General features: G+C 40.1%; 1 protein-coding gene across 1 annotated transcript in view; it reads left to right on the plus strand.

Annotated features, from left to right (window-relative positions):
* Positions 1-12,545, plus strand: part of LOC126249203 (tubulin beta chain-like) — a 94,154-nt gene that overhangs the window by 23,068 nt on the left and 58,541 nt on the right. The gene's annotated exons all lie outside the window — the stretch shown is intronic.

A 12,545-nucleotide genomic window follows, 5' to 3' on the forward strand; every position in this document is an offset into this window, starting at 1 on the left:
AATAGCGAAATTCTGCATGACCCGCTGACGTGTCTGAACAACGATGCTGTCGATGACAGACCTCCTGAATGACTGTTTTCAGCTCAGTAAAGGTTTCGGAATTATTGCTGTACACCTTGTGTTGAATACAGTCCCACAAAAAGTCACACGTGTTCAGATCCGGAGCATATGGCGGCCAATCTAGGCCCATGCTAGTGGCCTCTGGGTACCCCAGAGCCAGACTGCGGTGCCCAAAGTGCTCCTCCAGGACATCACTCTACTACTTCGATGGGGTCAAGCTCCGTCTTGCATGATCCACATCTTGTCGAAATTAGGATCACTTTGGGTAGTGGGGATGAAATCATCTTGTAAAACCTTCACGTACCGTTCGGTAGTCGCCGTGCTATCAAGAAATGTCGCACAGATTATTCCGTGACTGGACATTGCACACCACACAGGCACCCGTTAAAGGTGAAGAGACTTCGCAATCGCGAAATGCGGATTGTCAGACCCCCAAATGAGCCAATTTTGCTTATTGACGAACCCATCCAAATGAAAGTGGGCTTCGTCTCTAAACCAGACCATCCTAATTCCCATCATGTCCCATGTCCAATCGTGCAGTTTTAACGTCCTAACGTAAACTGTTCAGAAGTTATTACGATTGCATTTCATATAGTTCAATAAATGTCATCCTGCATTTGTCTAAATGTGCTGACAGGCCTGTCTGCTGTATCCTCTAGAGTCCTGATTGTTGGTCCAACGTCTGATTTTTTTTAAACTGATATTCGCAAGCGATAAGGACACAAATAACACAAAAAACGGAGGAAAAATTTTATTTTAATTTTTCCATACTTTCAGGTTTTTTCAGTTGGTATCCTAGGTCGAAGATCGCTGTGGATGGAGACATCTGTATGAAGTTTCAACTGCGTAAGAATGAATGAGGTCACGACACTCAGCAATGAGTAAAACGATTAATGAATGAATCATATGTGATACCCGCGGCCCAAGTTAATATAAAGTAATACATATGAGAGTTAAAACAAAATTTTTAACATATAAAATAATCCTATTTTTGTCTGAAAAACGTAGCATACGTTCAAATTCAATTCTTGTGAAAAACAAAAAACAATTTCTTTCAGATGTAAAGCACAGGATCATTTGACACGTGCTACATCGTACAAACTTTAGACCTCTACAACCCTCTAATCTGCATTTTGATCTATTTTTCTGTATGTTGTTCATCTGAGGCATGTGCTTAGCATTTGATACCCTGAATGGCAAAGATGGTAAAGCTTTTGGTGCTCTTGCCCATTTTGCTGGTAGACCTTCATCACCACCACCCCCATCATAATCATCGATTGAGTCTGACCTTTGCTCATTTTCTGACACACTGTAGAAAATAAAGCTTTGTGCAAACAGCAAGCTTGAAAGCTTGATATTGTATGATGTCCTTTCTCATAAATTTATTACTTTGCGTTGCTTGGCTATATTCTAGCCAAACTGCTGAAACAGCCAAATCTATTAAGTTGTGGATCACGTGTGCTGTCCATTTGTCAGTTCTGCTTGTCATTGGGTATTTTCCCTCCAATATCAAAGTTGTCAGGTACTAGAATTTTTCCAGACAAGATATCTTCACCCTTTCTTGGTATATCAAAAAGTGGTATACCGTTGGATGTAGATAGCACAACGTTCTTAAAGCCAACTGGGTGAGGTTTGACCCTTACATACTGTCTTTCTTACTTGACCTGTAAACTGTATCATCTGCTCATCTATACGTGCACGAGTTGGTCGGGTATGATTTCGAAATGCATTTCTTAGTCGGTCAAGGAGTGGTCGTATCTTCCAATAACTGCCACTTCGTTTGGTTTCCTCTGATACAGCATTATCATTAACCAGTTTCAGATCATTTCTTACCAGATAAAACATGTCCCTGATAATTGTATCTGCAATCAATGGATGCTTTCTCCTTTCCCAACACATTCTCAATCTAGGAACCCCAGTAATGCAGTCAGCATACTAACCACCCAAAACCTTAATTCTGCTCCACTACCGTCCATTGACTTTACTGTTAGTGTAACATGACGTAAATTTATTTAATAAGCCACATCATGAAACAATCTTTGTCAATATACTGCGTGAAATATTCAAATGGTGACTTCACAGTTGGAATTTCAGGTGTTGCAAATTCTGGTGCTTCAGGATTAAACCTAGAAATTAAAGTAAAATAACATAATCTTTTGAAACCATACGTTAAATATGGCATAAAAATTTATATCTAGAAACTACTTACTATCATGTCTCTCTATTTTGCACCTCTGTGTTGAATCTCACTCAAGGGTACTCCATTGTTATCTGATTCGGATGATGACTCATCAGCTGCTGGAGTTTGTGATCTGATAGCTATATCACGCTCATCTTCTTCAAACAAATCAAATTGAGAAATATTTGGACCTTAGACTGCCAAAAGTTCATCAGTTAGCCCTAAAGCAAGGAAAAATAAGATTACTGGGTTCATTATTTTCATTAAAGTAACACAACAAATACCCAATATATTTACATGTAAGAGAAACACACAATTTAATACAAGATAACGACAGCAAACAGAACATTTAGCAAAAAAATGAAGATACAAACACACGCGCCACTATAACCAAGTAAACAATGGCAGGAGATCTATAGTAATAGTCCTGAGGTATCAGGGATGATACCTGCAATTAAGTAGAACATTTTGTTCATGAAGAGTAGTTTCTTTGTAGATATATTTATTTACAGGTTAAATGAACCATTTGCGAATACAACTATCCTCCTAAATGTGTGAAATTGCAAAAGATAAGAATACTTACCTTTTTTAATTCCCGACATGGTGCATGCCATCGTAACACTCACTTTCCTGATCCTGATACTGCTACTGCTGCTGGCACCTGTTGTTGGCGTGAAGAAGTTTAAACAAATGACGAACAGCATGAGCTGAATGTATACCCTGCGATACCGGAAGGAGCTCTCGCTAGAGCAGTCGAAAAAACGAGTAAAAAAAATTTTTAGACTATAGGCATCTCACATGATACCTACGGACGCTAGAGGGTATAGGAAGGTGGGTATTGGGCCAGGGCCAGCTGAATAGGCAATCTGCACTAATAGTGGAACAGACAGTTCAAAGACAAGGTCACAATGCAACCCACAGATATCTCTACGGCAATCGTATGTGGTGAATTCGACGTCATGATACAAGCGATACCTATAAGGAGTCAAGGTAAGGATCCCCTTTCTGCCATTCATGTATGTAGGCCAGTTCTACGGCCTAACTAATGGTGTGAAAATAGTCACACATCACACTGAATATACGAAGACAGAATTGATCATCCTTCCATTGATCTAGGCCAATAGGATGACATAAAAATGCCGCGAAAACAAATTCCTGCCCTTCACTTACCCTAAAAGCTGTGGCAAATACTTAATACCACCAATTATCCAAAGCGGCCACCTTAAAGCTTCTAGATCAGCACACTTGGCAGGAGAGTATTCGACATCATCTGTAAATACTCAAACGTAAGATCAGTTGCCATTGCTATTTGCAGTTTTGTGGTAATTTGCTGTATTTTTGACCTTGTCCCACTTTCGAGAATGGTCAGCCCAGGGTGCACGTAAATACTAGACTGAGGGATATCTGTTGAGAGGCCAGACAAGCGTGTGGTTCCTGAAGAGGGGCAGCAGCCTTTTCAGTAGTTGCAGGGGCAACAGTCTGGATGATTGACTGATCTGGCCTTGTAACACTAACCAAAACGGCCTTGCTGTGCTGGTACTGCGAACAGCTGAAAGCAAGGGGAAACTATAGCCGTAATTTTTCCCGAGGGCATCCAGCTTTACTGTATGACATTGTAATTGTCAGAGACAGCAAAGGACCTGGAAGAGCAGCTGAACGGAATGGACAGTGTCTTGAAAGGAGGATAGAAGATGAACATGAACAAAAGCAAAACGAGGATAATGAAATGTAGTCGAACTAAATCGGGTGATGCTGCGGGAATTAGATTAAGAAATGAGACGCTGAAAGCAGTAAATGAGTTTTGCTATTTGGGGAGCAAATTAGATGATGGTCAAAGTAGAGATGATATAAAATGTAGACTGGTAAAGGCAAGGAAAGCATTTCTGAAGAAGGGAAATTTAACATCGAGTATAGATTTAAATGTCAGTAAGTCGTTTCTGAAAGTATGTGTGTGGAGTGTAGCCATGTATGGAAGTGAAATATGGACGATAAATAGTTTGGACAAGAAGAGAATAGGTTTCGAAATGTGGTACTACAGAAGAATACTGAAGATTAGATGGGTAGACAACATAATTAATGAGGTATTCAATAGAATTGGAGAGAAGAGAAATTTGTGGCACAACTTGACTAGAAGAAGGGATCGGTTGGTAGGGCATATTCTGAGGCATCAAGGGAATACCAATTTAGTACTGGAAGGCAGCGTGGAGGGTAAAAATCGTAGAGGGAGACCAAGAGATGAATACACTAAGCAGATTCAGAAAGATGGTCGCAGTAGGTACTGGGAGATGAAGAAGCTTGCACAGGATAAAGTAGCATGGAGAGCTGCATCAAACCAGAGGGGCTGACTACGACGACGACGACGACGACGACGACGACAAGTGTTTAATGATTACGATACTGTAATATTGTAGCAAATACAGATATTCACCTATAAAAATTTTTCAAACGTCAACGCTCTTGCTACGTACTAAGTCCGTTTCACTGTAAAGATCATATTCCTGCCTGTAAGAGATATTTAAAAATTGCACTCGAAAAAATTTCCTGCCCTTGTGCTGCTACTATCACTACTAGGGACAGGATCAGAATAGGATAGGGACGTAATTTATTCGAAACCACCTCAAAATACAATGTAATAGTCCAAATCATGTGCATAAAGTCTGTTATCACGAATTGCTCTACACATAGTCTGCATTGTCTCAACAGTCGCCACCGCTTCCTTTCGTGTGTGCTAACAGCATCTGGCAAGAGGAACTACAGCTCGCCTAGATAGATAGATCTGTGCTGACACTCTGCTCCGACTGCTCATTTAAGAATACGGGGCCAGCATCTCTGTGTCTCACACGAGAATGACTCTTGCAATGATCGGCCAGCATCCATACAGAACTAGTGTAAGTTCTACCTCCAGCCGCGATAAGGCTGACTTGACAGGTGCGTGAAACATTCAGCAGAGGAGAACGTAATGGCTACAATGATCTTAAATTGCTCTAATATTTTTATTCTATGTCTAATTTTCGAGGCTATTTCTAGTAATGAGTCTTCAACATTCAATCACCTTAACATATTATCAATGCTAGCAAAGTTCTCCTGTACCGTAACAATTTTTTCAAGTCGACTGTTCTAAAAAAAATGTACTAGTAGCAGTCCAAATGAGTCCAGTTAGATATTCATTTGTTCGGTATGTATTAACAGGGACATCAGAAACACGAAGAATTGTCAGTACTCACAGGGAAAACTATCTATCCTTGTCAGCTTCCCAATTTGATTCTCCTTATACACCGCCTCCACCTACAAGTCTTCCTCGTTTCTAACCTTAGCATTTCCTAGTATAGCATCTCATAATGCTCCACGTTTTCTTCTTTCTTAATAGATTACTTTCTTGAAGTTACTCTAATGTTGTGGCTACCGACGTCATGCGTGGAGTTTCGAGGTATCAAGTACCCTCCACCATGTACAGGTGTACTGTCGAACGATCGCGAAATTGTGCTGTGACAGTCTGAGATAAAAGCACTTTATATCTCAAGGCCAGCCGTTTTTGATGGCAATAATATAAAGAAGGCTGATTAACAGTTTTCTAGAGCAATGATCAAATAAGCCTCATTTCTGCGACTTTAACTACACATTACTTAGTTTCCTGTCACTGTTGCACATTTTGGTTCAAATGGCTCTGAGCACTATGCAACTTAACTTCTGAGGTCATCAGCCGCCTAGAACTTAGAACTAATTAAACCTAACCCAACCTAAGGACATCACACACATCCATGCCCGAGGCAGGATTGGAACCTGCGACCGTAGCGGTCGCTCGGTTCCAGACTGCAGCGCCTAGAACCGCACGGCCACTCCGGCCGGCTGCACATTTTGCTTCGTATGTAGGAGCAGTACTATTCTTACCTTGACATCATGTTTCACAGAGAAAAGGCAAACAATTGCCCTAGACTCTAGGAACTGATGTTACATTACTGTTCGTCACCATCCAAATACCACATGGAGATCACTGTAATTAGCAGACTTTTTAGAATCTCTTCTTTTGCCATGGCAAATTATGTACAGTAATTTGCATATATAGTCACACACAGAAAAAACTGTTTGCTTGGTATAGTTTTAAGAACATCCAGCTTTAACTCAAAATTTAAATCTACATCACAAACGTCTAATTCTTTCCCCAACAAACAATTTGACAAATACGAAACGGGTATATTCTCGTATTTCAATAAATATCTACTTTTCATGTAAATTATCTCTTTATAGCTTCAACAATTAGCCCTGTTCCTCCTTGCAATTCTTTTAGCTGAGAGATTTGGCGAATTTTAATTTTTCCTCTTATTTCCTGCATAACACAAATATTAACATTCCACATCTTCCTGTGTGTTGGCAGCTCTTCCACCAAACATTCTCGAATTTCCGTGCTGAACATGGTCTAAAACTTCTGCAAACGAGTGCCCATTAAATATAGATGATCAGTGAGTTTTAAACCCGGCAAACGCTTGTCCAGTTTATAGATGCACAGTGTAGTTAAATCGCATTTAGGCAGAATGCAACAGTCCTTTCTAAGCTGGTCCAAACAGGAAAAGAAGTTCGTAAAATCATTGTATATCCCGTAATACAGTAAATTTTCGTGGGTACATTGATTTCTGAAAGTTCTTAGGGGTGGAACTTCTTAAATGGGATATGGTTTAAGTCTGCTCAATCCATTGGTTCCTTCAGGTATTACAAGTCTAGATACAGAATTTTGATACATGGTACATTACTTTAAGGAGGTCCTGGGTCGAGGAAAACATATGTCCGCAATTTTAATGTAGCACCTGTTCGTAACACCTGTGTCATCTGTGTTTGTCAGTGTTAACAAAGATCGTCCACACTACGCCTGTAAGCCTCTATTTTTGGTAGATGGTAGTTTTGTAGGGCTGTCACTCTTGTTAGCAGACCATTGCTGTGTGGTACTGCCTCCCACCACTAACAAATGTGCATTAAGAAAGACTAGTCCCACACAGTACATACACCTAACATCGATTCTGATTCTGAAATGCAATTTCCTTGTGAAGTATAGCACGTAATACAGCCGAGCAATGGAATCAGTGGTGTAACATTGATGTTCACATGGTTTACATTCAAATAATTAAAACTATAGGCAGACAGAGCATAGTTTACCTTTTCCCCAGTCTTGATTACCTGTGAGGTGTACTTCATCAGTAAATTTCCGTCTGATCACGTTACTGTAATAGGCTAATTGCTGAATGGCAATAGTACAATAGTGCTACATATGTTTTATTTTGACAAGAGCCAGTTCTAATTTGTGAATCCTTACATTTTTTTATGGGTCTCAGCAGTAGATTGCAGACTGAGAAAGTTTCTCCAGCTTCAATAATATGACACGTTAATTATAATACTTATCATGTAAAGTGATAGTCGTTGACGTGAATGTTGCAATAGTTCAGGCATTTAGAACACACATTTTAACATGTCACTTCCACTTCGCGACAAGTGTGTGTTCGTCAAAAGAATGTGCTGTGGCAACTAATAAACATTAAATCATGGGACACTGACAGACACATGCTGACTGTTAGACAGCATTGCTGTTCTGATGTGGGATGGCTCCACTCAGCGATGACAACCTCATCAACCATACAGTATTGTGTTCATTCAGGCGCAGTTAAGAGCGTAATGCAAAGCAGGATTCTCAAGGAGGTGGTTGCCATCGAGCATTGTCAATCTCCAGGGAACTGGTTCTAAAATTTAAGAATGTGTATATACAATGCAACGTAAATTATGAAGAATATTCAAAACACCAACTTGCCCACTGTGTTAATGTCCGACGTATCGCGTACCGAGTATATTGTAAACAGTATCGAATCGATATTTATGCAAGTACCCCAACGTGTGGTCACTGTCCTCAAAAACCAGTCTTATACCACTACTGAGATTATAATCTATAGCCGTTATGTGTATTCTCTCTCCACAGGTGGGAAGTGTCCTACGTGGAAAGCGAATAGAATGTGGTTATAGGCAAAAAGTTTCGTTACTCATGCAACCGCATTTTCCACGTTTTATGTGGAAATGTACATGAATATCTCTACTCTTAATGCTTACCATACCGTTTTTCCTTAGCAGCTAACAGTGATTAGGATATTCACACCAGGCAAGAAATAGTCTGCAGTGTCTGCATGATCACTTGATATTCTTCTTCCACATGTCAACGCAAAAAATCTTCTGCCAACACACAATGCTAACTGCCAAAATCCAAATCTTACATGAACTAAAACACGCGTGGACAGTAGTGGAGGTTGAGTTCTGAATTTAGCCATATTAAATACAGCTTTATGCCTACCTACTGATCTTTACACAATATTGCTCCTTGTTCACCTAACAATGATGCCCGTTTGTCCTTTCTTGGGAGTTAGTAATACCGAATGAAGTCAAACTATGGTTGTTGGTTTCGTATATACTCTAAAGATATAAAACGTAACATGGCAATAATTTTCATAATACAGAATAACTGGATCTCTCAAAGCTTCTTATATACACCAAAGATCCAGGCAGTATGTCACCTCAAATTTTTAGTTTTTCAAATAAAGTACGCGTCTGTTGTACTCAGATACTGTCCTAGTGGTTATGGTAGTAGCACTACTGCACAAAATTGTTTAGTGTATTTTTAACGAGGTTTTGTCTTCAGAAACGTTCGTACTGATTTCCTGCTCTTACTTAAGTCTTAGTATCAGACTCCTCTAAAACAGCCTGATAGTGACATTGTTTTTACCCCACTAGTAATGCATAAACAAATTCTCTACAGTGAAACGTAGACTTCGTAGAACAAGAGCGTATTTGTTTGTGTGTTCATTAAATAATGTGGGATATCAGTGTACATGTTATATAGTAGTACATTGTGAAAATTGTTAAACATATAAAGCCTAGTATTTACTTGTTTGACGATCTAGGAAGCGGAAAAATCAGTCAAAAAACGCACCCAATTACCCCAAAATTGTAAACAGCGGTGGGAGACGGTCATACAGAAAAATTCAACATTCTTCTACTATCTGTGGTAATTAAGGGATTTGAAGATCACCTTTTTTGACTATTCAGTATGGTAATATTGGCTACCATTTTAAATAGGATAACATCCTGTCATACACTTCGCCTAGAGGAGTGTGTGGAGGGAACAACATAACAGCACCTTCATATTCTTACAAGAGGCGGTGGCCAATCTGATGACAGTAGTGATTCTTTCACTATAGTATACGGACCTCAAATGACAAGACACAATTGGCCTAGAGAAGGGAGGGGACTCGTTTCACTGCCATTTTTAGGTCATCGTATTGACCTAGGCCAGTTTTGTCCTAATCCACACAATGTGCATGGGTGATTGTTTTCGTGTCATATTTGTCGTACAACTGGCCTACAGGCATGGGCAATGGAAGGAGGTTGGGCATCAGGTTATGTGATGACATTGAACGTAGCAACACAATTGCCCTAGAGGCGTGGGCAGTGCATGAGGTTACATTAAGACCTTGTCTTCGGACTGGCGCTGCTCTACTCGTGCAAGTTACTGACCCAGCTGCCCCTGGCACTTTACCTTCCTTCCTTAGAGCACCTCTATATAGGCTCTCTATCCTTCCTATACTACTCCTGCTCCCTAGTGGTGGACTTTGAAACTATGCCGTAGCAGCTATTACGAATCGTAAGTTTCAGAAATGGCTTTTTTACTGATGTCTTTTTCGTGTGTCTTGTTTTAGGGCAATAATCGACTAAATGCAGAGTGGTACTTAAAAATAACTTCGTATTTCGTTAAAAACTGTCTAATATGCAAAACAGGAAATGTAAGAAAGTACGAATTTTCAGAAGGGCGAAAAGAATCTAAACCTAATTTGCATTTTAAGTAACCAGTTCTGCACTAAAATAATACGAAGATTATGAATAAAGGGACGACTTCCACTATTAGTTGCCGATATGGTTGAGAACACAATATAAATGCTTTAAACCTACAGCACGCATAGTTCCTCTAGGTAGTGGATGACACTAACAAGGGAACCTCCCCATCGCACCCCCCCCCCCCCCACCCGCCCCCAGATTTAGTTATAAGTTGGCACAGTGGATAGGCCTTGAAAAACTGAACACAGATCAATCGAGAAAACAGGAAGAAGTTGTGTGGAACTATGAAAAAATAAGCAAAATATACAAACTGAGTAGTCCATGTGCAAGATAGGCAACATCAAAGATGATGTAAGCATAGGTGCGCCGTGGTCTCGTGGTTAGCGAGAGCAGCTGCGGAACGAGAGTACATTGGTTCAAGTCTTCCATCGAGTGAAAATTTTACTTTCTTTATTTTCGTAGAGTTATGATCTGTCCGTTCGTTCATTGACGCCTCTGTTCACTATAATAAGTTTAGTGTCTGTGTTTTGCGACCGCACCGCAAAACGGTGCGATTAGTCGACGAAAGGAAGTGCCTCTTCAATGGGAACCGAAAACATTTGATCGCAAGGTCATAGGTCAACCGATTCCTCCACAGGAAAACACGTCTGATATATTCTGTACGGAACTGGTGACGGCATGTGCGTCACATGACAGGAATATGTTGTCGACCCACATAACTTGTACACTTGGCGAATGGGTAAAAAGATTCTTCCACCTTTCCCGATTTAGGTTTTCTTGTGGATGTGATAATCACTCCCAAAAAAGTGATGAAAACATAACTGTGAGCTAGATGATGGTGGTAGATTTTTGAATGCCCTAAAAGTTGAAACTTGCAGATATACACTGTCACCAAAGATAGTATGTAATGATAGAGTAATGAATAAAAGAAATGAAGCGAGTAAAAGCGGTCTGAATTACTGAACAATGTACGAAAAAAAATGTACATTACGAAACTCTAGCTTTATGAGTATTACCATCATCAGTTATATACTATATGAGTAGATCCTTTGCATCTCCATTTCTTGCGACCTATTCCTTTTTTCTTAATGCTGCTGTATATGTTGCCATCCATCACATGCAGCATCTGAAATCTCTTCCTACCTCGCATCCTCTTTCCCTTCCACATCTCTTGGACTGTTTTATAAACCTTCACTTTCTTAATATCTGTCCAATCCAGTTCACGCCCCTTCTTTATATTAGTCTTTGCTCTCTCTCTCTTCTGTATACTTCATTTTTTACCCGATGTAACTATTTACGTCCTCCATATCATCTCAGGTCCCTGCCTTTCTCCCTCACTGCCCATGTTTCAGCACCACACACGACCCTCTGCACAAAATATTTTACTGGTCTTTCCCACAAATTTTCGTCTATGTTGGTACAGAAAATTCTCCTGTTCTTCTAAAGAACCTCTTCCGCCATCGATATCGTCTTTGTGCTGTTCTTCCAGTCAGTCTGTGTCCTGTTTCCGAAGTAGTCAAAGCTTTGTTCCTCTTAAATATTCCTTCATTCGGAATTCATCTCGTTTTCCCTCGTAGTCCAATTAAAATTGTCTTTATACTGATTTTAACTCCATAAATCTTTCCTTCAGCTTCAGTCGTATCCATTATATTCTCTGATCTTTTTAATATATTCATAGAAGGCTCATAATCGTCTGCAAACCTCAACCAAAATATTCTTTAATGTTACTTATAATCCGTCTTGATTTCAATTGATTATAAGTAACATTATACAATCACTGATTGCTGCTATCCCATCAGATATTGTCTGTTTTTGCAAACAATATTCTTTCTTTAATTTTCACCCCCTTTTCATTTAACTGGTAGTGGTAAAAACGCAATACCAAAATTAATTGTACAGTAACGAAATTTCGGGAGTAAATTTGTCAAGATACCATATGTGGTTAACACTGCAAGGTCACAGGTTAATGTGAGCGCGAGATAAGCTATAACAAATTTGAAATGCTGGTAAATTAATACCCGGTGTAGCTGCCATAATGTTGAACACAATGCACGCACGTCTGTATGCTTGCTTTCTACAGATGTCGGATGTAAGTTTGTGGGATGGAGTTCCAAGCCTCGCGCACCTGGTCGCTCAATACAGACGGTTAATGCTGTTTGTGGATGACGCTGGAGTTGTCGTCCGGTGATGATGTCCCGTATGTGCTCGATTGGAGATAGCTCTGGCGGTAGACATTCTGCAGAGCATGTTGGGTTGCAACAGCGGTATGTGACGAGCGTTATCCTGTTGGAAAACACCTCCTGGAATGCTGATTATGAATGGCAGCACAACGGGTCGAATCACCAAACTGACGTACAAATTATGCAGTCAGCGTGCGTGGGATAACCGCGGAAGTGCTCCTGCTGTCAAAATCGACCCCATAACTAAAGGTATAGTTCCAGTGTGT

This window comes from Schistocerca nitens, chromosome 3 (assembly GCF_023898315.1).
Source record: "Schistocerca nitens isolate TAMUIC-IGC-003100 chromosome 3, iqSchNite1.1, whole genome shotgun sequence".
Lineage (NCBI taxonomy): Eukaryota > Metazoa > Arthropoda > Insecta > Orthoptera > Acrididae > Schistocerca > Schistocerca nitens.